The sequence below is a fragment of the Galleria mellonella genome, unplaced genomic scaffold, assembly GCF_026898425.1.
Source record: "Galleria mellonella isolate WM207_F2 unplaced genomic scaffold, CSIRO_AGI_GalMel_v1 utg746, whole genome shotgun sequence".
In the NCBI taxonomy this organism is placed as follows: domain Eukaryota; kingdom Metazoa; phylum Arthropoda; class Insecta; order Lepidoptera; family Pyralidae; genus Galleria; species Galleria mellonella.
In genome coordinates, this window is record NW_026442148.1 from 1,870,674 (window position 1) to 1,893,533 (window position 22,860).

The following is a 22,860-nucleotide window of genomic DNA, read 5'->3' on the forward strand; positions in this document are numbered from 1 at the left end:
TATTTAATTTTGTTTCCTCAGCAAGCGCGTTAACCCGAAAACGCGGCAGTCTGGTTATTAATATACGTATGTTTGTCATAATTTTATCACGCCTATCCACCCCACCTCCCTAAGACGGCGCTGTAATGTAATAATTACCGCTTCCACCCAATTGAGAATTCTGATGAGTTCCAACGATGTTCACGACAAATTAATTTGCGGCTAAGCGGTCGGGTGGTCGGTTTGATTCTGCCAGCGACGAGACCGATCGGTGATACTATCCCGGAGGAGATGAGGCGTAGAATTCAAAATTCTACCAGAGGGAGGCTTTGTACAAATGTCGTTTGCTTGGGTACCTCTATCGCATTCATGTTTCAACCGTAAAGCAGTTGTGTTTGCATGACTGTGTTTCGGTTTGAAGGGTAGGATATGGCGTGAATTTACTGGGTACAGAGGAGTAACACCTGAGTCCTCAGGAATGGCAACGCACGGGGGGTATCATGGGCGAAACAGTGTACTCTGTTATGTCCGTGGTACTGCTCATGTGAACAGGCGACGGTTACCACTTTCCATCAGGTGGGGCCGTCAGCTAGTTTGCCATTCTAAGTTGTATAAAAAAAAATACCAAGCTAATATTGCCTGTGTATTTTTTTATTTATGTTAAAGTAACGGTAACCTCGCCTACGCTAACAGTATACGCTAACGGGGCACCAGTGAGGAATGATAGGTGAGAATGAAAAGGCAGATCAGTTAGCCTATCGTGATGAATACACCTGGAATTCAGCATGATGGTTACCAGAGAGAAACAATTGAAGGTCTAACTTATAGGTTATATTGCTAGCAATGGCGCAGTTTTTTTTTTAATGGGTGACAATGGTATGGTAACCCCGTCTGCGCTATCGGTATGCACTGACGGGGCACCAGTGAGGGATGACAGATGAAGATGAAAGTAGGTCAGTTAGCCCATCCTGACGAATTAAACTATAATTAGTCACGATGGTTTCTAGGGGGAACCACGTGGAGGTCGACCTGACAGGGTATATTGCTAGTTATAGGGCTATTTGACCCCCATTACTAACAATCCCTTTCCTCCAGCTATGGTGCTGTTAGACCCCGTTGCTAACAATTCCTTTCTAATGTATTATTTTTAAAAATTCTAGCTATCTGTACGAAATCCAATTGATTGCTAGTTTATATTTAATTTGGATTTCTTGTAATTTGCGTGTCAAGTCAATCCGTATGTCAAACGTAGCAACTACCAGTGGTGGTGATGAAAATGATGAAGATGATGAATCTACTCTAATATGGCGGGTCCCGTTAATGTGTTACGACAATAAAAATCAATTTGTCCCCGAAATGTGCCCGTTGTTTCCCAAATCCAAAAATTAACAAATGACAGGGGACGCCCGTTAACATATGGTGTTCCCGCATTAACAATTATCCGGGGTTGGTTCATTGCATTAGCGGTATTAATCCGGGGGTGAGTCACCGGGGTGACCCACTCACGAACGGACAGATGAGTTCACGCATCTATTTATATATAAGTGTACATTCAAACTGAACCTGATTGTAAATCCCATCATTTTTAAGCGACTTTCAACAAGAGTTTCTCAACTCGCCCGATTACAAATGAATTATAAGATTTTTCGTAGACACATTGAATGTGTTTGAATAAAGTCCCGGCATGTAAAAGGCTATCTTTTCCTTTCCCGTGGCTGTAGTAAGCGGCCACTAAGGGAAGGCGAGGGATGGGCAGCAACGTCCATATTAAAACATCTCCAAAGCCTGACTGCTGTTGCCAATTCGCCTGCCAAGCGTGGCAACTACTGGCAAAACCCCCAAGAGGGAGGCTTATGTTCAGCAGTGGACAGTTAAAGGCTGATATATATATATATATATATATTATATATATATATATATGTCATTTACTACCAACACTACAAGGTACTTTTAATTTGCAAAACTAGATGGCGTTATAATAATTGTTTAAAAAGTGATAAGTGATTCCCTCTTTGCATTAACGTTTCAACAGCACGTTACTACAAGAATCCCGCCTATCCATCATTAAACTCGATTGTTCCAGCCGCCGTTAACTCGCTATTCGCACTTTTTCCTTTTCATAGAAACGTCACGAACTTTGCAATTTCAATATTTCGGCCATTAAAAATTTTGCAAGCGACCCCACTCGTGCCGCGGGCGGTTTAGGGTTGACTGTAGTAGGGCTGTGCCGAGACGCTACGTAATTTACAATAATATTCCCATAGTGAAATGTTACACTAACAATTATATTGGATTTAAAGAATATATATATCACACGATTGTTATCCCTAAAGGAAGGGTAAGGGATTTTTAAGGATGGGGATCTAACAGTCCCATTGCTAGCAATATACCCTATTAGGTTGACCTTCACGCCGTTTCCATTGAAAAGCATCGTGGTTAATTCTTGTGGAATTTATCACGATGGGCTAACTAATCTGCCTTTTCACCGTCACCTATCATCCCTCACTGGTGCACCGCCGGTGTATACCGATAGCACAGGTGGGGTTACCATTCCATTATCACTCATTAGAAAAGTGGGATAGTGTATAGGCGTAATTAAGAGGGGCGGAGGGGGCGTAGGATTCTAAATTATTGCATAATATAATTAGCGTAAGTTTATTTTTTTTTTTATTTATTACCTACTTTCGGAAGCTATATTTTAAATTTCACACATGTAACATATAACGCCATCTACTATTGAGTAGTTGTATTAAGTAAGTACCGTTATTCCTCGACGGATGTCACTAAATTGTATTTAATAAATTGTGACAACAGAATCTCACAGAATTACCATTTGCAGTAAAATTGCTAAATATTTTTGGTTTAAAAAATTAAGTATAAGTAAAAAAATATTAATTATTTTTATATTATTGTGAATCACAAATACTAAAGTGTAAGTCGGCTGTTTTCTGCATAATATAAGCTCCTTTAAATAAATAGATTTAAATAACTAATTTCAGTTTGTGTCGCTTTTTAATGTTCTTTCCTTTTTTTTTTTTTGTTTCCTATTTATTTTTACTGTTATCTTTGTGCTCCAGATACAAATAAATTTATTATCTATCTATCTAACTGCCCTTTGACCCTCGTTTAAAAATATATCCCTTGACCACTTCTTTTTATGGGTGAAAATGGAGTGATAACCCCGCCTGCGCTATCAGTATACGCTGTTGGGGCACCAATGATGGAAGATAAGTGAGGATGAAAGTAGCTCAGTTAGCCTATCGTGATGAATTTAGAATTAACCATGATGGTTTTAAGGAGGAACCACTTGAAGGTCGAGGTGGTAGGGTTTATTTTTTTATTTATTAAGAAAATCAAAAGCTTTTCCAAGAAAGCGACAGTAAAGAGTGTTGGTGATATTTTTTTAATGGTTAAATGGAATGGTAAGCCCGCCTGCGCTATCGGTATATGCTGGCCTCACATATCATCCCTCACTGGTGCCTCATCAGTGAGGGATGATAGGTGAGGATGAAAAGGTAGATAAGTTGGCCCACTGTGATGAATTCCACAAAAAATATATATATATATATATATATATATATATATATATATATATATATATATATATATATATGTATATGTATGTATATTGCCAGCATCAGAGCGCTTAGTCTTAATTACAAACAATCTCCCCCCCCCCCCCCCCCTTGACCACCTGAGACGTGAGTTTCCTGCCTGCGATTCGAATCCGCGCCAAGTCCACATCAAACTACAAGCTTGTAAGTGTGGCTGTGCACATAATTAGCGGGCGCGTTAACGACCACACCTGGCCAGCGCTGATTGTGTGACGGTCGCACGCGTGGCTTACATGGCGCTGGAAGGTATTCACTTATCAACCGACTTCAAAAGGGACGAAAGGAATTGTTGGTAATGGGGTCTAACTGACCCATTGTCCAGACCATTGACCAGATTCTGATCCAGCAATACACCCTATCAGGTCGCGGTTAATTCCAGTGGAATTCGTCACGATGGGCTAACTGACCTGCCTTTTCATTCTCACCTATCATTCCTCACTGGTGCCTCGCCAGCGTATATCGTTAGCGCGGGCGGGGTTACCATTCCATTATTACCTATTAAAAAAATCGATTTAAAAAAGACGGAACATTCTTTTTGCATTTAATAGCTTATTTCTTGAAGCAACATCACGATAAGATAAGACGGGTGAAGCTGTCCATTGCAAGTAGTATTTTCAATCGATTTCAAGAAAAAAGATTTTTTCATGTTTGCGACCAGTTGTAAACCGATTTGGAAAATTGTTTTTCGAAATGAAAGGATATATTTACAGATTAGTTCATTAATTAAGATAATGTTACACTAAATAATTTTTTTTTCAATTGTGAAGAAACCAAGTTATTTTGTTTTGAAAACTAAATTATAGAATGGAATTTGATAAACTTTCTACGAGAAACACTGAACTAAACAAACACATTCGTTATATTATATTCATATAGAAGGAAGAAATAACATAGCTATTCCGGTAGACCGGTACCCCTAAACATTCTTTAAATGTACAGTAAAAACTTTATTCGCGGTGTATACGTTCCGTAAATATACCGCGAATATAGAAACCGTGAATATAGAAAGCCGAACCACTTATACAGCGGCGACAGCATTTGATAACATACTTTAGGTATAATTGTAATAAGGTCTGTTTTAATTTTTATCAGTCCATTCGCCGACGCGTTTGCAAAGGAAACCGAATCTTTTTTATTAATATGTACCGATTACATCCGCGAATATAGAAATTTTTAGCCGCGAATATAGGAATTTTTTAAGTCGCGAATAGTGATAACGCGAATAAAGGAAGCGTGAATAAGGAACTTTTATTGTAATTAGTAACAAATTGAAACATTAAAACAATAGACTTTTAAATCAATTATTCCTTTGTTTGTTACATTTTAATTAACATCTATTGAGACGGACTCATGTATGTTAACAATGTTTACCATCAACAGCGTTAGAAATTTAAATGAACACAATTTCCCTCTCGTAATGTTGCAAATTCGTTAATAATTCACCGACCATCCAAGACGGTGAGTTTCAATGTCCCAGGTGGTGGATAAGTTTGATAGTGTGAGCTTAATTTTGTATAAAATATGCCCACAACTGCGCTCCGGGGTGGATAATAAATACTTCTCGTAAAAACATTCTTCTTCAAGCCATTATACCGGTCATAGATCAAATGTATCTAGATAGTGTATTTTTTTAATAACCTCTTCGATTAACCCAGATTTTTATTTCCATGCTGCCCGCATTGTACGCAGGTTTCTCTCCCTGGGGCCCTGAACCCCGGCAGACTGTGCTTCTGCCGGGGTGTTAGATTGCCATCTTCTCTCCTTAAGAGGAGATGGCAGTGGTCAATGATAATGACGGGAGAATGGGGAATTAATAATAATTAATAAAATTACGGATTCTTGATAAAATAGATTTTCATTTTACAATACAATTTGACAGATGATATATGTTTTTTAAGAAAAATAAAAATGACAAACCAAATGAACCTACACAACTATAAAAAGGTCTTATATAAACTGTTAACTTTAATAAATTCCTAACAGGGAGGGAAGTGTGAATTTTGAATCAATTACAGTAACTATAATAAAATAATTAAATTAATTTTGTTTTTTTTTTTTATCTGTTTTTCTTTTTAATTTTAATTTCATATTAAAATAGTAATGTTATTATATAATTGTGTAATCTTCATTATTCTTCATTACGTCGTTATGTCATTTGTAACATGTATAATTTATATTATTTTTCTTAAAGAGAGATTGTATCTAATTAATGATGTTATTTAAGTGAAAAGTTTTTTAGTGTAAGTGTTAATAAAATAAATAAATAAAATATTTGTTGAAACCAAAAATACATGTAACAATTATACGTTGATCCGGGTGGGGCGTTTTTTAGCATATCACTCCATCTACATACGTAAGATCCAAGCGGTCGCCATGTAAACCGAGCGCACAATGCTCAGATGTCTCTTGTATTAAATTTAAACTTATTTACTTAGGACCTTAGGTCGACGTAATTACGTATATGTACTGTTTATGTTTAATCCTCGGTTGGGCTCCAGCAATTTGGGCCCACATTAGCTGCCACTGACAAACTGCGGCCATTTCTGTCTTTATATACGAGTACTAAGGTGGACTACGTAGAAGTTTCTTTCCGCGTATATTTGATCAGGTGTGTCTTTGGTCTCGCTCCCACTTGGTAGAGAGAGAATTTTTTAATTGATTTAAAAAAGGTTTGAGAGTCTCGATTGTATGTTTTTTTTTAAATATTAGTTACCTTGTAACTCGGTCAGTCGTGAATGATTTGGAAAATTTACATTACATTATCTGAAAGGATATACTTACAGATTTGTTTAATGGACGATAATGAAATGGTAACCCCGCCTGCGCTATCGGTATACACTAGCGAGGTACCAGTGGGGGATGATAGGTGAGGATAAAATTAAGGAACTTGGCTCATCGTGATGAATCCCACAAGAATTACCCACAATGGTTTCCAAAGGGACCGCGTGGAACTCGACCTCCACTCCCTTGGAAACCATCATGCTAGATTCTACGTGTATTTATCACGACGAGTCATTTACCCATTTACCTAAACGACTCTGTGGGGGGGGGGGGGGTAGATTGTTAGTAATGAGGACTACCAGTCCCATTGCAAGCAATATATCCTAACAGGTCGACCTCCACGCGATTCCCCCTGGAAACCATCTTGATTATAATTCTTGCTGAATTCGTCACGATGAGTCATCTGACCTGCCTTTTCATCTTAACCTATCATCCCTCACTGGTGTCTAACCAGTGTTTTCCATTAGTATCATTTCATTATCACCCATTAAAAAAAAAAACATGTAACAACCAGACAAACTCACTTTCACATTTACAATATTAATATATATAAGAAAAAAATTACCAAACATTAAAAACATTGCATTCGAAGCCTCACAAAAAAAAAAGCAAAACAATAATTTTCCCTCCATATTTTACGAGGCAAAGTAACGTATTGTACTCGGCCGAAGCTCGCCACAGACGCGTACCTTTCGATTTTAGCAAATGAAATCTTTATGAAACTCTACAACTATTGTGATATGGCCTCAGTAATATTCTTTTGTTGGCCATTATTATAGGATTTCATACGAATAAGCATAAGTGCATATATTTTTATTAAAGGGTGAAAATGGTAACCCAGCTTTCGTTATCTGTGTACACTGGCGACGCACCAGTGAAGGATGATAAGTGAAAATCAAAAAGCAGTCCAGTTAGCCCATTGTGATTGTGACACCCGGAATTCAGCACGATGGTTTCCAGGGGGAACACGTGGAGGTCGACCTGACAGGGTATATTGCTAGCAATGGGACTGGTAGTCCGCATTACTAACAATCCCTCCCCCTCGGTATACACTGGTGAGGCACCAGTGAGGGATGATAAGTGAGGATGAATGAATTCGACAAGAATTAACCACGCTTTGCAAGGATTAGCAATGGAAATTTTAGATCCTCATTCCTAACAATCCCTTCCCCCTAGACTTTGACATTGTTGATACATATTTTAAATACAGTATATCGGGTTTTAATACAATGAAATAAGTTTTCATCGCATTAAGTCTTGATAGTTTATTTAAAATAAAAACCATTAACTAATACAATCCAATCCAATACAATATTCATGTATAAAAATGTATTTGCGGAGATCAAATCCGCGTCCACCGTAAGATGAGACGGCGTGTTCGCTCCGGTAGTCGGTCAACGAACAGAAATTGAACCGTTCATTTTATATGAGACTGACGCCATCTACCGCCCAGTGGCAAAACGAAAACCGCCGCTCGCGCCCAATAGATGGCGCAATTCACAATTGACGAGACGTCAATACAAACTCCATGCATACTTTATAATTCAGAGGTATCATAACAGACTCCCCACACTGGGATATATCATCAAATTGCTACACGCGCGCCGCGGCATGGCTTGTAAAATATTCAGGTGCCGTGTAACTGCTTTTGTTTCCCCCCAGTAATGAACGATGGGCAGATATTTGGTAACTTTTTGTTAGCTTATTAGATTTTGTGTTTGACCGAGTTAGCTCATAACTAGGTTGGGTTTAGCCGTGCCTCGGACGGATAACGCGCCAGATTACCTTATAAAGATTGGATTAAACAACTTTACGTGTAGTTTGTGGCAGTTTGAACCGACTGGTGGACTTGAGTGATACGTAATTGCAATTTCAATGGAATTTAATTAAAATATAAATAAAGGAGCTATTGATCCGACTTTAGACTTTAGTATAATGTATTTTATACTTCAAAATTTGAGAACTCGACCATAAGACAGTTCGCTGATGTCCAACAGTATTTTTTGTTGTTGGATGAAAATGGTATGGTAACCCCGCCTGCGCTAACGGGATACGCTGGCGGGGCACCAGTGAAGGGTGATAGGTGAGAATGAGAGTGGTGAGACATGGCAGTGAATTAACAGTGTACAAAGGTATAAAACCTTCGTCCTCAGGAATGGCGACGCATGGGAGTATCATGGCTGAAACAGTATACTCTGTTATGTCCATAGTACCGCTCATGTCTATAGGTGACGGTTACCACTTTCCATCAGGTGGGCCGTTAGCTTGTTTGCCATTCTAACATACATACATACATACATATCAGTCACGCCTGTCTCCCATTAGGGTAGGCAGAAACAATGGAACGCCAAATGCTTCGATTCGAACAGACCTCTTTCGCTTCTTCCACATTCATCAATCTTTTCATACACGCTCGCCGGTTACGGGTACTTTTAATTTGGCCCTTCTTCAGCACGTCGCCTGTTTGGTCGACATACGTCCGTCTAGGGCGGCCCCTACCGACATCTCCATTCATTCTTGCTCGATAAATCTCTTTCGTAATTCTTCTTTCATCCATCCTCTCCAAATGACCATTCTAAGTTGTATAAAAAAGAATTATATATATATTTATCTATCCAATAGGACAAGATATAGCAAGAGTAGAGATATACAATAGATATAATCATCAGATAATAAACGGCAGTACAAACATGCTCAGACAGCCGTACGCCGCTAATTCATGCCCGTCCCGAGCACTGCATGCGCTAGACATGCCTTGTTTATTGCCCGCTGCTAACGTCTGAACAACACCGCCTATTTACCTAAACGACCGTGGGGGGGGGGGTAGATTGTGGTAGATGAGGTCCAATCTCATTGCAAGCAATATATCCTAACAGGTCGGCCTCCACGCGGTTCCCCCTGGAAACCATATTGATTATAATTCTTGCTGAATTCGTCACGATGGGCTAACTGACCTGCTTCGTCCTCACCTATCATCCTTCGCTGGTGCCTCGCCGGTGTATACCGATAGCGCGGGTACATTGCTAGCAATTGGACTGGTAGTCCACATTACTAATAATAACACGGTAATTTTTTTTTATTGGGTAAAAAGGGAACGGTAACCCCGTCCGCGCTATCGGTATACACCGGCGAGACACCAATGGAAGATGATAGGTGACAATAAATGCAGGTCAGTTGGCCCACCGTGATGAATTCGACAAGAATTAACCATGATGGTTTCCAGGTGGAACCGCGTAGATCGATATCCACCCTGAGAGGGGAGTATATTGCTAGCAATGAGACTTCATTGCTAACAATCTCTTTCCCCCCCATAAAAGTCTGTTACCCATAAAAGAATATTAAATAACACACTTTTAACATATTCGAAAATAGATATCCGTCCGATATGGGCGATATCGAAATAGGTAATGACCTTTTTTCCACCATCAGTTTACAGAGAAACCCAATATATAGATATCGGATCGGTTTCCATAATACCCAGACCCAACCGATATCGAATGCGTCTTCAACCATTCCATTATCATCGTTAAAACAAACTCTTTAATGTATTCAAAAATATACATAAAAATCAACAAAAAATTGATTGACTCGAATATTAAAGCGAATGGGTGTAATAATATTTGGTACGTCAGTCGTAAAATGGGAGATGATCGATTCACGAAAACATTATCGTTAGCGGTACAGTAATTGTTGGACATTACAGGGGGTCACTAATGTTATTCCTAATTTGCGACCCCCCCTCGCTCTTGTATCGGTCATAAATCTCAGTTAATGTTCAAAAGTTTGCTCTGTTCATTAACTCTCAAATAGTTATTGATGATATATCAATAATATTAATAGAATTTTTGTGTATTTTAAATATTTATTTAAACTTTAGTGCACAGTAAAGTTCTATGTACATATGGCGGACTTAACACCGGACGGTGTTCTCTACCAGTCAACCATTGGGCGAACAGAGAAATAAGTAGGCGGCGCATTATTGAATAGAGGAAATATATAAAGCAATACTTGATATATTCATATAATATAAACATACACTTAGTACATTAAATAAATATATAAATAAATACATAAAATATTACTATATAAAACAATTAACTGTAATAGAAGAGCGAACAGCTATCTATGACTCAAACAGAGTAACCAGCAGGAGAAGTTTAAAGGGAAAGGTATTTTTCTAAGAAATAAGTGCACAATTTGTGTTAAAACTTTAACTCTTTTATATCGATTGCGTGGCAGCAGTAACGGCATTCTGAGGGCATTATGTAATAAATACGATAGCCCGATCCTCTCATTGTGGGTCAAAATTATTATAGGGGCCATAAAATGAATTTTGTATTTTTTTTTCTCTACTAACATAGTTTAAGTCAATTGTTACTAACAAAAATGGATCTTAGTAATCTGTAAATAAAGAATTATTATTATTATTATTAAAAGCTAATTTGTTTAGTGTAGATTTTTTTTTATCACTGAGGTAGCAAACAAATATACAGCCCACTTGACATGATAGTAAGCGGTTACCGTAGCCTATGAACGCCTGCAATACCAGGGGTATTACGCGCGCGTTATTCTGAAGAAACCGCTTTCTCCCAAATTTTATTTTAAATATTTAATGCAAGAGGAACAAAAATAACAGATAGTCATAGATGCAAGTTCGAATCCCGTCAAATCGAAGTAATTACAAATAAATGAAGTAAAAAATTACAAATAAAATTAGATTGTAAATAGATTTATTTACGAATAAATTTATTTACAAATAAATTCATTCACCAATAAATTTATTTACAAATAAATTCATTAACAAATAAGTTAATTTACAAATAAATTCATTTACAAATAAATTTATTAACAAATAAGTTAATTTACAAATAAATTAATTTACAAATAATTTAATTTGTAAATACATTAATTTACAAATAATTTCATTTACAAATAATTTAATTTATAAATAAATTAATTTACAAATAAATACGTATTATAATATTAGTGACAAGCTATTACTCTGAACACGAACTGCTTTTATATTTACCGAGTCCAAGTTCGAACGCTGTTCAGTAAAACGAACTGAAAACTGATAGACGACTTACCCTTGTCAATGTTTCGTGCCCGGAATTGAACGTGGATACTTAACTTCATTTGTAACTGTGCTTATTAATATTATAAATGTGAAAGTGGGTTTGTTTGTTTGTTACCTATTAGCGTCTTAACAGCTTAATTAATTATTATGTAATTTGGTATACATTTACTATACATTTTTTTTTAAATGAATGATGGAATGGTAACCTCGCCAGCGTTAACGGTATACGCTGGCGGGGCACCAGTGAGAGGTGATAGGTAAGGATGAAAAGGCAGGTCAGTTAGCCTATCGTGATGAATACATTTGGAATAGACAGTTTCCAGAACCGCGAGGAGGTCGACCTGACAGGGTGTATTGCTAATGTACTATATGGGTTGGAGTATACATGTGAAATTGAGTGTTTGTTTTTACCTTATAGCGCCTTAACGGCTTAACCGATCACTATGTAATTTTTTTTTTTATGTGGGAAAATGGTATGGTAACCCCGCCTGCGCTAACGAGATACGCTGGCGGAGCACCAGTGAAGGGCGATAGATGAGAATGAAAACAGGCCAGTTAGCCTATCATGAAGAATTCAACAGGAATTAACCATGATAGTTTCCAGGGGTAACCGCGAGGAGGTCGACCTGGTTGGGTATATTGCTAGCAATCGGATTCTCAGTCTCCATTACTAACAATCCCTTTCCCCTTTGAAGAACCCCATGCTGTAGTCTATTGGGAAAACCTCGACGAGCTCATTCCACAGCCTGAGTGTTCGTGGGAGGAAACATCTCTGAAACCGCGCAGTACGCGACCATTGAGGCTGTAGGAGACGAGGATGAACTCCCTGTCGATGGGATAATATAATAAAAATAAAACTGTCATATTTTTAGTTGGCGGGGCAAAATCTACTTGTTTCTTGGGATATATCCCGTAAAAAATGTGCCACCAACCGTCCACATTACACCGTCCACATTACACCGTCAATTAATAATATAAAGGCAGTTAAATGCGACAGTAACGGGTCATAAGTGGCCGTTAATAACGTCGAACGACCGCAACAGCAGTTAGTGTATTGAACTTCTAAATCAGTTTTTTTTTTTAATTAATTTAATTACTTAACTGATACTTGTATTATGTCTCGGTTACTAGTATTTATTATTTTAACTGCACAGGTCCTGGTATGAAATAGGCTACCTCTTTTCTCGTGGGTGTCGTAAGAAGCTACTAAGGAAAATTTTTTTTTATACAACTTAGAATGGCAAACAAGCTGACGGCCCACCTGATGGAAAGTGGTAACCGTCGCCTATACACATGAGCAGTACCGTGGACATAACAGAGTATACTGTTTCGCCCATGATACCCCATATATATAATACCCATGCGTTGCCATTCCTGAGGACTCAGATGTTATTCCTTTGTACCCTGTAAATTCACGCCATATCCCACCCTTCAAACCGAAACGCAGCCATGCAAACACAACTGCTTCACGGTTGAAACACGAATAGGACAGAGGTGTCCAAGCAATCGACTTTTGTACAGTCTCCCTTTGGTAGTGGACAAATGGGCATTCCTTTTAAAACATCGCCAAAGTCTTAACTGCGGTTGCCCATTCGCCTGTCAAGCGTGGCATAACCCCCCAAGGGGGAGGCCTATGTTCACCAGTAGACCATTAAGGTCTGACAGGATGATGCTGATAATGATTTTTTCTTAAACATCTCCCATGTACAGACAACCTCTAGGTTACACTTTTATTATATTAAAAAGATTCTTGTACTTGATTTCTAAAACAACACAGTAACTATCTATCGATGGGGGGGGGGGGAAGGGATTGTTAGTAATGGAGACTGACAATCCGATTGCTAGCAATATACCCAACCAGGTCGACCTCCTCGCGGTTCCCCCTGGAAACTATCATGGTTAATTCCTGATGAATTCATCATGATGGGTTAATTGGCCTGTTTTCATTCTCATCTATCACTCTTCACTGGTGCTCCGCCAGCATATCCCGTCAGCGCAGGCGGGGCTACCATACCATTTTCACCCATCAAAAAAAGAAAACTATGTATCGATGAGAGAAACACGTCTAACCGTAAACCGCCGCGTGTGTCAAATGGACCCCCGGCAGATTTATGGGCTAACCCGCGACCACTCAAATCGAGCGTTAACACGGGGCCGTAACGACCGGCCGATTGTTATTGTTTAAATTGATTTTTTTTCTTGTATTTAATGTGGAGGGCGCTTAGTCCAAAATGCGTTAAGGTCCAATTGTGGTACAAGGAGCAGTTTGTTAGTTTTTTTAAGTATAAACATACGGATAATAACTTGATCCCGGCTTCACGTGGGTAGGCTGAATGTTAGTATTTTGCAATTTGCTTTACATTAATATCTCTAATATATAAAGTTCTCGTGTCGCGGTGTCTGTTACCGAACTCCTCCGAAACGGCTTTACCGATTTTTATTAAATTTTGTGTGCATATCGGGTAGGTCTGAGAATCGGCTAACATCTATTTTTCATACCCCAATTTTTTTTTAATTTTTTGACATTTTTTTATTTTTATTTTATTATGACTTAGCATTGAAAAATACATACAAATTCAAGTTTTCACCCTTTTACTATCAACCACTGTTTTCTAATCGCGATTTTTATATTTCAAATCAGGGTTGCAAGATGGCAATCGAATATAATAATTGTAGTAGGATAAATTTTCATGCATAGTTCTCGAAATAACGTATATGGTAAAACAACGTTTGCCGAGTCATATATCGAGTAAGTCGGAGAGTCGGCCAACATCTATTTTCATACCCCTCTAAAATACATACAATCTAAAATTTTCACCCTTTTACTATCAACCCCCTGTTTTTTAATCGCGATTTTTATATTCCGCAATAGGGTTGCAAGATGACAATCGAATATAATAATTGTAGTACGATACATTTTCATGTATAGTTTATAATTATAATTTGCTTTTATAATTCTAATTTCTTTTTCCCCAATTTAATCTTCAACCCTCACCGGTCGATAACTGATCAACAATCAAACGATAAGTTACATCACGGAGTAGGGATGAGAACGAAGCCGGCCTCCTTCCTCTCACTCTCTAGTTTTCCCCCATTTTTTTATGCTTTTTTTGTGTCTCGATCGTAGCAGTGACTGTTAACATAATTTTTTTTTTATGCAACTTAGAATGACAAACAAGCTGACGGCCCACCTGATGGAAAGTGGTAACCGTCGCCTATACACATGAGCAGTACCGTGGACATAGCAGAGTATACTGTTTCACCCATGATACCCCCCCATGCGTTGCCATTCCTGAGGACTCAGGTGTTATTCCTCTGTACCCAGTAAATTCACGCCATATCCCACCCTTCAAACCGAAACACAGTCATGCAAACACAACTGCTTCACGGTTGAAACACGAATGGGACAGAGGTAGCCAAGCAATCGACTTTTGTACAAAGTCTCCCTCCCCTAATTATGTAGATGTTAATACATAGATTTTGTGGTCTACAAAACGTAAGTGGCTACGTTTAATCGACGACGCAGTCGGGCGAAGCTTGAGAAATCGGCCGAGTTCGGCTCGCTGCGCGCGGACAAATGGCGCGCCTCTGTCGCCGACAGCTCTGTTGGACACGACGATAATTTTAACGGGGGTTTTGCAATACGATTTTGACGTCGAGTCGCTTTAACGTGTCCGCCATTTTTTTTTCCGTGCTGTTTGTATTTTTGGTGTAACCCCATTCGTGGGGTGGGGATGGGATTGTTAGTAATGCAGGCTACCAGTACCATTGCTAGCAATATACCCTGTCAGGTCGACTTCAACGTGGTCTTCCCAGGAAATCATTGTGCTGAATGGAAGGTGTATTCATTACGATGGACTAACTGACCTGCCTTTTCACCCTCACTTATCATCCCTCACTGGTGCTCCACCAGCGTATACCGTTAGCGCATGCAGGGTTACCATACCAGTATCATCCATAAAAAAAAAACGCCATTTGTGTATTGTTGAGCCATCTGTATTCTTAGGGTACAGCCATTTGTTTGTTCGCTATAAAAACCATTTTTGTATTTTTGGTAAAAGTAATTTATATTTTGTTATAATAGCTATTTGTGTTTTGTTATAATAGCAATTTGTATTTTCGATGTAAGTCATTTGTATTTTAGTTAATTTTAAACTTTCGCGTTATTTACACATATTTTAAGCTTTTACATCGCGTTAAATCCCGATTGTGTGTTCAAAACATTTATATTTTGTTGTAAGAGCTATTTTTTTTTAAATGGGATGATAATGGAATGGTAACCCCACCCACGCTATCGGTATACACCGGCGGGGCACCGGTGAAGGATGATAGGTGAGGATAAAGCAGGTCAGTTAGCCCATCGTGACGAATTCAACAAGAATTGTTCACGATGGTTTCCAGGGGAACCACGTGGAGGTCGACCTAATAAGGTATATTGCTAGCAATGAGGCTGTCAAACCCTATTGCTAACAATCCCTTTCCCCCCTGTAAGAGCTATTTGTATTTTGTTGTAACAGCCATTTGTATTTTTTGACGTAATAGTCATTTGTATTTTTGGCTTAAGCCATTTGTATTTTTGCTGTAAAAGCTTATGTATTTTTTTATATTAACGCCGATTTTTGCGGCGAAAATAACAATATTTTTATTACGGTTACCATCTCGCATTTTTGTCGTCGTAACCTTGCAGGTCTGGATTTTTTTTTACAACGCAGGGGGCAATCGAGCATGCGGCTCACCTGATGGTAAGTGACTACCGCCGCCCATGATCACCCACAACACCAGCGGCATTGCAAGTGTGCTGCCGGCCATTAAATCTCATGCATGCTTCTCCATGATACGCCATTTAAAAGTGTTCTATTTTAATTGATATTCTATTTCTGATGTCCACACGTACGAAGTAACGAGCAAATATTAGTATTGTATAAAAATAAAAAAAAAATATTATAAGGCGTATTACTGACTCTGAGTAAGGAATCATTTTTAGGCCACTCCACATCATCGTAACAGCGTTGATTTAATATAAACAACATAGCGGTCACCCGGCTGACGTCAGTTGTCTGCACGAGCTGTATCATCGTGGTCGTTAGAGGATCATTGAAATAAATCATTAAAATAATCAGCGCAGTTCATGACCCGGCCCACGTGTTGTATGTGCTTATCAACAAAATGGCATTAGATCCAAATATGATGTAATTTGGAACAAACATTTTCTCTACAACAAAGCCATGTTGTTCTGCAAAATGAGAAAAGAATAAAATACTTTGTTGCGAATTAATTTGTTTTTTTTTTTTTGTCGTGTGAAACCACCCCTTCCTTTCCCGTGGGTGTCGTAAGGCGACTAAGGGACGGCGTGAGATGGGCAGCAGCGTCCCTCTAAAAACATCTCCAAAGCGTAACTGCGGTTGCCAATTCGCCTGCCAAGGGTGGCAGCTTCTGGCAAAACTCAGACAAGACAGTTAAAGGCTGATATGGTGATGAAGAAATAATATTTTGTACAAAGCTCTTATTTACTGCTAGCCTGTTCACATTTACTTCGTACACGTGGATATCAGAAGGTGGAAGACCAATGACAGACTTCTTCTAGACGTATCGAGATGAAATATACACCGGATTTTAAGATAGACCTTCCAGGAATACAGCTGTAAAAGTGGTATACAATTTGACGCAGTAATGTTTGCGTGATACTTGAACTAGCATATACAGAGAAACAATTTATATAAAAATTTGTTTTGCTCTTTATTACCTTATTAAGATCTCCCTCGTATAGATTTTTCTTAAATTTCTCCCATGTATAAATATTGTTTAGTTACCGTTTTATTATATAAACAACACAGGAGCAGTTTTTTTTAATGGCTGATAATGGAATGGTAACCTCGCCTGTGCTATCGGTATACACTAGCGGGGCACCAGTGAAAGATGATAGGTGAGGATGAAAGCAGACCAGTTGGCCCATCATGACGAATTCCACTAGAATTAATCATAATGGTTTCCAGGGGGAACCACGTGGAGGTTGGTCTGATAGGGAGTATTGCTAGCAATGGGTCAGTTTTTTTTTTAATGGGTGATAATGGTATGGTAACACCGTCTGCGCTATCGGTATACACTGGCGGGGCACCAGTGAGGGGTGACAGATGAAGATGAAAGTAGGTCAGTTAACCAATCCTGACGAATTAAACTAGAATTAGCAATGGGTCAGTTAGACCCTGTAACTGACAATCCCTTTCCCCCCAACAACACAGGAGTAAAATACCAAATTTAAATTAAAAATCATTTAAATTAAATGGAAAAATGTTTCTTCGATTAACTTGGAGTGAAAAAAATATTTAGATCGATAATTTATTTGCATTACTTACAGCACACAAATAAAAACAGCAATATACAGTAAAAAGAGATAAAAGAATGCATTAACAAAAAAAAAAAGCAAAATATCTAAAACAAGTAACAGTTTTCTTCCTTCATGCGCGTGCCACAGTAACACAAAATGGTCACAACTCAGTTTATTGTTTTGCCCTCAAAAGAGCAAAACACAATTTGTATCATTCTAACTTAATAAAAAAGTATATAGTTAAAAGTTAAAATAATAACGTAATAATTAAACTATTACGCCTTTGACACATTTTTTTAAATACACTATCGTAACTTAAACGCGATGAAAAATTGCAGATCCTGAATTTAAAATGTAAATTTAATGTGTAAAAAACGTATATTAAAGCCGACCAAAAGACAGCCCGCTGATGTCTAATTTATTTATTTATTTATTTAACATAATATTTATATAAATAATAAATCTAATATTCAATTGAATGCTTCTATTTGTTACTAATTACTTATACACGCAGAGAGTGTTCCCGTAATGATTTTTTTTGATGGGTGAAAATGGTATGGTAACCCCGCCTGCGCTAACGGGATACGCTGGCGGAGCACCAGTGAGGAGTGATAGATGAGAATGAAAACAGGCCAGTTAGCCCATCATGATGAATTCATCAGGAATTAACCATGATAGTTTCCAGGGGGAACCGCGAGGAGATCGACCTGGTCGGGTGTATTGCTAGCAATGGGATTCTCAGTCCCCATTACTAACAATCCCCTTCCCCCCTCTCATAATGATTACAAACAAAACTTTGTTATCTTTTCAAGAGCTGTCATAACGGAATGTATAGTATAAAGTCGAAATTTTGTAAACGCTCCGTAAAGTTTATAACAAAATTTTTTTTCTCACAAACAGCAAAGATTTAGCCGTAATGAACTCGCAGAACCGCAGCCAGTCGCTGTTTCCCCATAAAAAGGAGGCAACCAAACATTGAAATAACAAAACGCGCCACTTTAGCCTAAATTTAATTAGGACCGTTTAGACTAAACAATGGCGAACGGCATTTTTAATTTTCGCTTTCCCATTATGTACCTATAATTAATTTTGCTCTCCCATTGTTGCAGGCACTTGGCGGGGAATAAATAAAATCTGAAGACGAAGAATCGACTAGAACAATGTCTAGTGCGACGGAATAAATCGGATGTAGATGGAGGATACGAATGGTTAATATGACTGTTTAAAACATTGTTTGTCGCGTGGTCCCGGCGTAGAATAAGCCACCGCTTCGTTTCACGTGGGTGTCGTAAGAGCCGAAGAGGATGGGCAGCGGCGTCCCTCTTAAAACATCTACGCCTAACTGCAGTTGCCAACCCGCTTGCTAAGCGTGGCAACTACTAGCAACCCCCCCCCCCCCCCCCTCGTATAGAGGGAGGGATATGTTTAGCAATGAATAATTAACGACTAATATGGTATGGTATTTTGAAAAACAATTTTTAAATATATCTCTTACTAATCTTTCGATAATTTAAAATCTATATACGCTGAACCTAAATTAGAAATTTTTAAACATCTCTGTTAACTAATCATACATAATCCTCATCATATCAGCCTATTAACTGTCCATTGCTGGACATAATCCTCCCCCTTGGGGGGGGGGGGGGGGCAATAGTTGCCGTACTTGGCTGGTGGATTATTACAAAGGTATAATAATAAATAAATGTTTATTTTACGTTTAACAGTGCATATATCGTCATAGCCGTAGAATACTGACGGATCTGACAAAGATTACATTATATAGATCCGTCAGTATTCTACGACTGTGACGATATGTTACATGTCTTGCAAGTTTTTGTTTTATATACTAAATTCGAAAAAAATTTAACAAAGAAACCTTTTATGTCGTAGGTATTGTGTTATATTTATATATACGTACATATATGGGGGAAATATTGTGCTCCTAGTTATTAAATTGTATTTTATAGAATTATTTAACCATCACTCGATCTAGGAGGGCGCCAAGCCGGGCAATTAATTGTCTAAGAGCGGCAAAAATTGTGATCGGCAAATTAGTTTTCCCGGGTTTAATAAATATAAATTGCCCGTGGGTGATAAGGTTTATTTTTACCCGGAGTAGCAGTATTTAGTTTTGCCCATGGCGGCAAAGAACTGGGATCGCATCACATAAATATTGGTATTGCCCGGTGCGGCGAAAATTCTAGATCGGGTCCCTGTATTGTAATAGAAACTACTCTACCGTCTAACTCCCACAGCGATCGTCTGTATGCACAAAGAAGAGCTCGGCACTATCATATTCTGCATTCCATATTGTGACAAATTCCATTTTGCTCACATCTGGGATGCCGTGTATCAAAATTCACGTTGCGCATTGTCGTACCAACGCCATCTGCTGCATAAACTGCAAACTAGAAGTTACCCACTACCGGACAACAGATGGCGCTATCAATATTTCAAGATGGGAGCTGGCGAAAATGAACGTAATGCGCTGTGCCCTTGTCATTCTTCTTGCCCAGTGTTATTACACTACTGGACGGAGAACTGATAAGGGCATATCCATTGCAAATTCTACATGGACCCAAAGTCGGTGGATGCTGTTGGCTCCAGGGCTGTTCCTTATGACAGTCTATGGAAGAGAGTCATCAGCAGTGGACAGTTCAGTGGCTGACATGATGATCACCAACTATTAAGATAATGCAATCATAACTTTCACCATTTGTTCATTTTGTTAATAACCTTTATTCCTTTATTAATATGTAGACACTAATTGAACAATATTCCAAAGTTGAATTTTCAGTTCAACTCACCAGAGGGAGACTTTGTACAAAAGTCGATTGCTTGGGTACCTCTGTCCCATTCGTGTTTCAACCGTGAAGCAGTTGTTTGCATGGCTGCGTTTCGGTTTTAAGAGTGTAACTCCGCCTGCGATATCGGTATACGCTGACGGGGCACCAGTGAGGGATGGATGATAGGTGAGGGTGAAAGCAGGTCAGTTAGCCCATCGTGAAGAATTCCGTGAGAATTAACCACCATGGTTTCCAGAGGGAACCGCGTGGATATTGCTAGCAATGGAACTTCTAGATCCCATTACTAACAATCCCTTCCCCCCTTGCCATGTAGTTACCATTATATCAACATGTCTTCTTTTCATTTAAGAGTCTCCTCTTGTCGGTGCAACTAATCCATGCATCTTCCTCCAGCCAGCTCTATCGCAGGCCATATCCTTTATCTCCCTATACGATATGACACCTAGTGTTTCCTTTATCTGTCCCATGTAGTTAATCCTCGGTCTTCCTCTTCCTCTTTTGCATATTGACACGTAGAATAACTAATTTACAATGTTATTTTTATTTTATAATTCAAATCTTGTTATTATTTTGTTAACTTAAAAATTACAATGTAAATATTGACTTGTCATTTGTGTTACGAGAACTGTTACATTTATTAATAAAGAAATATAAATATAATATAATATATTGTATTGAAATGCTTCGCTGTATCTTATGTTGTTAATCCTATAAATAAATAAATAAATATTTCCAAATAAGAGAATTTATTTATATATTTATATTTTTGCACGCATTGGAAAATGTCTACAGGGCGGACTTAATGCCTGATGGCATTCTCTACCAGTCAATCACCACGCCAGACAGAGAGAGCAAATGGCGGTGCGTAGATTTAAAAAAATGTAAATTAAATAATTATTTTGAGAGATAACAACAATTTAAAATGAATAAACATACAAACATATAGAATAAGATACTTAGAAAAATTATACATAAATAAATTACATACAATACATATATATGGTAAATAACTATACATAGTATGTATGTAATGAATTATTTAAAGAACGTATGTAATGCATGTAAGAATGGACGAGTGGTAGTATTCCATCGCGCGTTTTTCAAGGCACTTTCTTCCACGCTCAACCATTCTTTGGAATCAACTTCCAGCAGCAGTATTACCGAACCGATACGACAACATGACCTTCAAGAAAAGAGCATATTCCTTTTTAAAAGGCCGGCAGCACACCTGCAATGCCGCTGGTGTTGCGGGTGACCATGGCCGACGGTGGTCACTTACCATCAAGTGCGCCGCACGCTCGTTTGCCCCTTGTATTGTAAAAAAATGTGACTCCTCTATGCGTATCTAGCAAACTGGCTAGCTAGCTAACAAGTAGTAATAGACATATTTTAATGTGTGTTAAAAAGTATAAATAAATAAATAAATAATATACAAAAAAAGTGCATAGTTTTAAGTATTATTATGTATTATGAATAAATAAATATTTATTGAACTAAATAATAAATTAATTTATATTTAGAATTAACATCTGCGTGCTGACAGAGAGGTTTGTTTGAATCGTAGCATTTGGCGTTGCATTGTTTCTGTCTACCGTAATGGGAGACAGGCGTGACAGATATGTATGTATGTAACTACGTGCTATTTATGTATTATTAATTGAAAAATGCAATTTTTACCTTTTCCTGTATGAAATACATTTACAAAAATATTGTAAAATTAATATACGTTTAAAACAAAATTATAGTACAATTGTAGTTTTATTAAATATCACTATAAAACAAATAGTGACCCTCCGGGGGGAAAGGGATTGTTAGTAATGGGATTTAACAGCCCCATTGCTAGCAATACACCCTACCAGGTCGACCTCCACGCGGTTCTGCCTGGAAACCATAGTGGTTAATTCTTGTTCAATTGGTCACTATGGGCCAACTGACCTGCCTTCATCCTCACCAGTCACCCTTCACTGGTGCCCCGCCAGCGTATACCGATAGCGCAGACGGGGTTACCGTTCCATCTTCACTTATTAAAAAAAATAGTAACCCTCCTTTAATTACTAATTACTAATACAAAGAACTTGCTGCGGATTGAATGAGACATCGAGGTTTTTAAATGGTTGAAAATGGAATGGTAACCCCGCCTGCGCTATCGGTATACGCTGGCGGGACACCAGTTAGGGATGATAGGTGAGAATAAAAAGGCAGGTCAGTTAGTCCATCGTGATGAATACACCTGGCATACAGGACTATGGTTTCTAGGTGGAATCACGTGGAGCGTCG

General features: G+C 38.3%; 1 long non-coding RNA gene across 3 annotated transcripts in view; it reads left to right on the forward strand.

Annotated features, from left to right (window-relative positions):
* LOC116413737 (uncharacterized) overlaps window positions 1-22,333 on the forward strand; it is a 47,975-nt gene extending 25,642 nt beyond the window's left edge. For 2 of the 3 annotated variants that reach the window (XR_008253605.1, XR_008253606.1), the window contains one exon: window positions 18,886-19,451. This is a non-coding gene — a long non-coding RNA (uncharacterized LOC116413737). Of the gene's footprint in view, window positions 1-18,885; window positions 19,452-20,031 lie in introns of those variants that run through there. The other variant, XR_008253607.1, reaches the window with a different exon arrangement.
* Window positions 22,334-22,860: the final 527 nt, after the last annotated feature.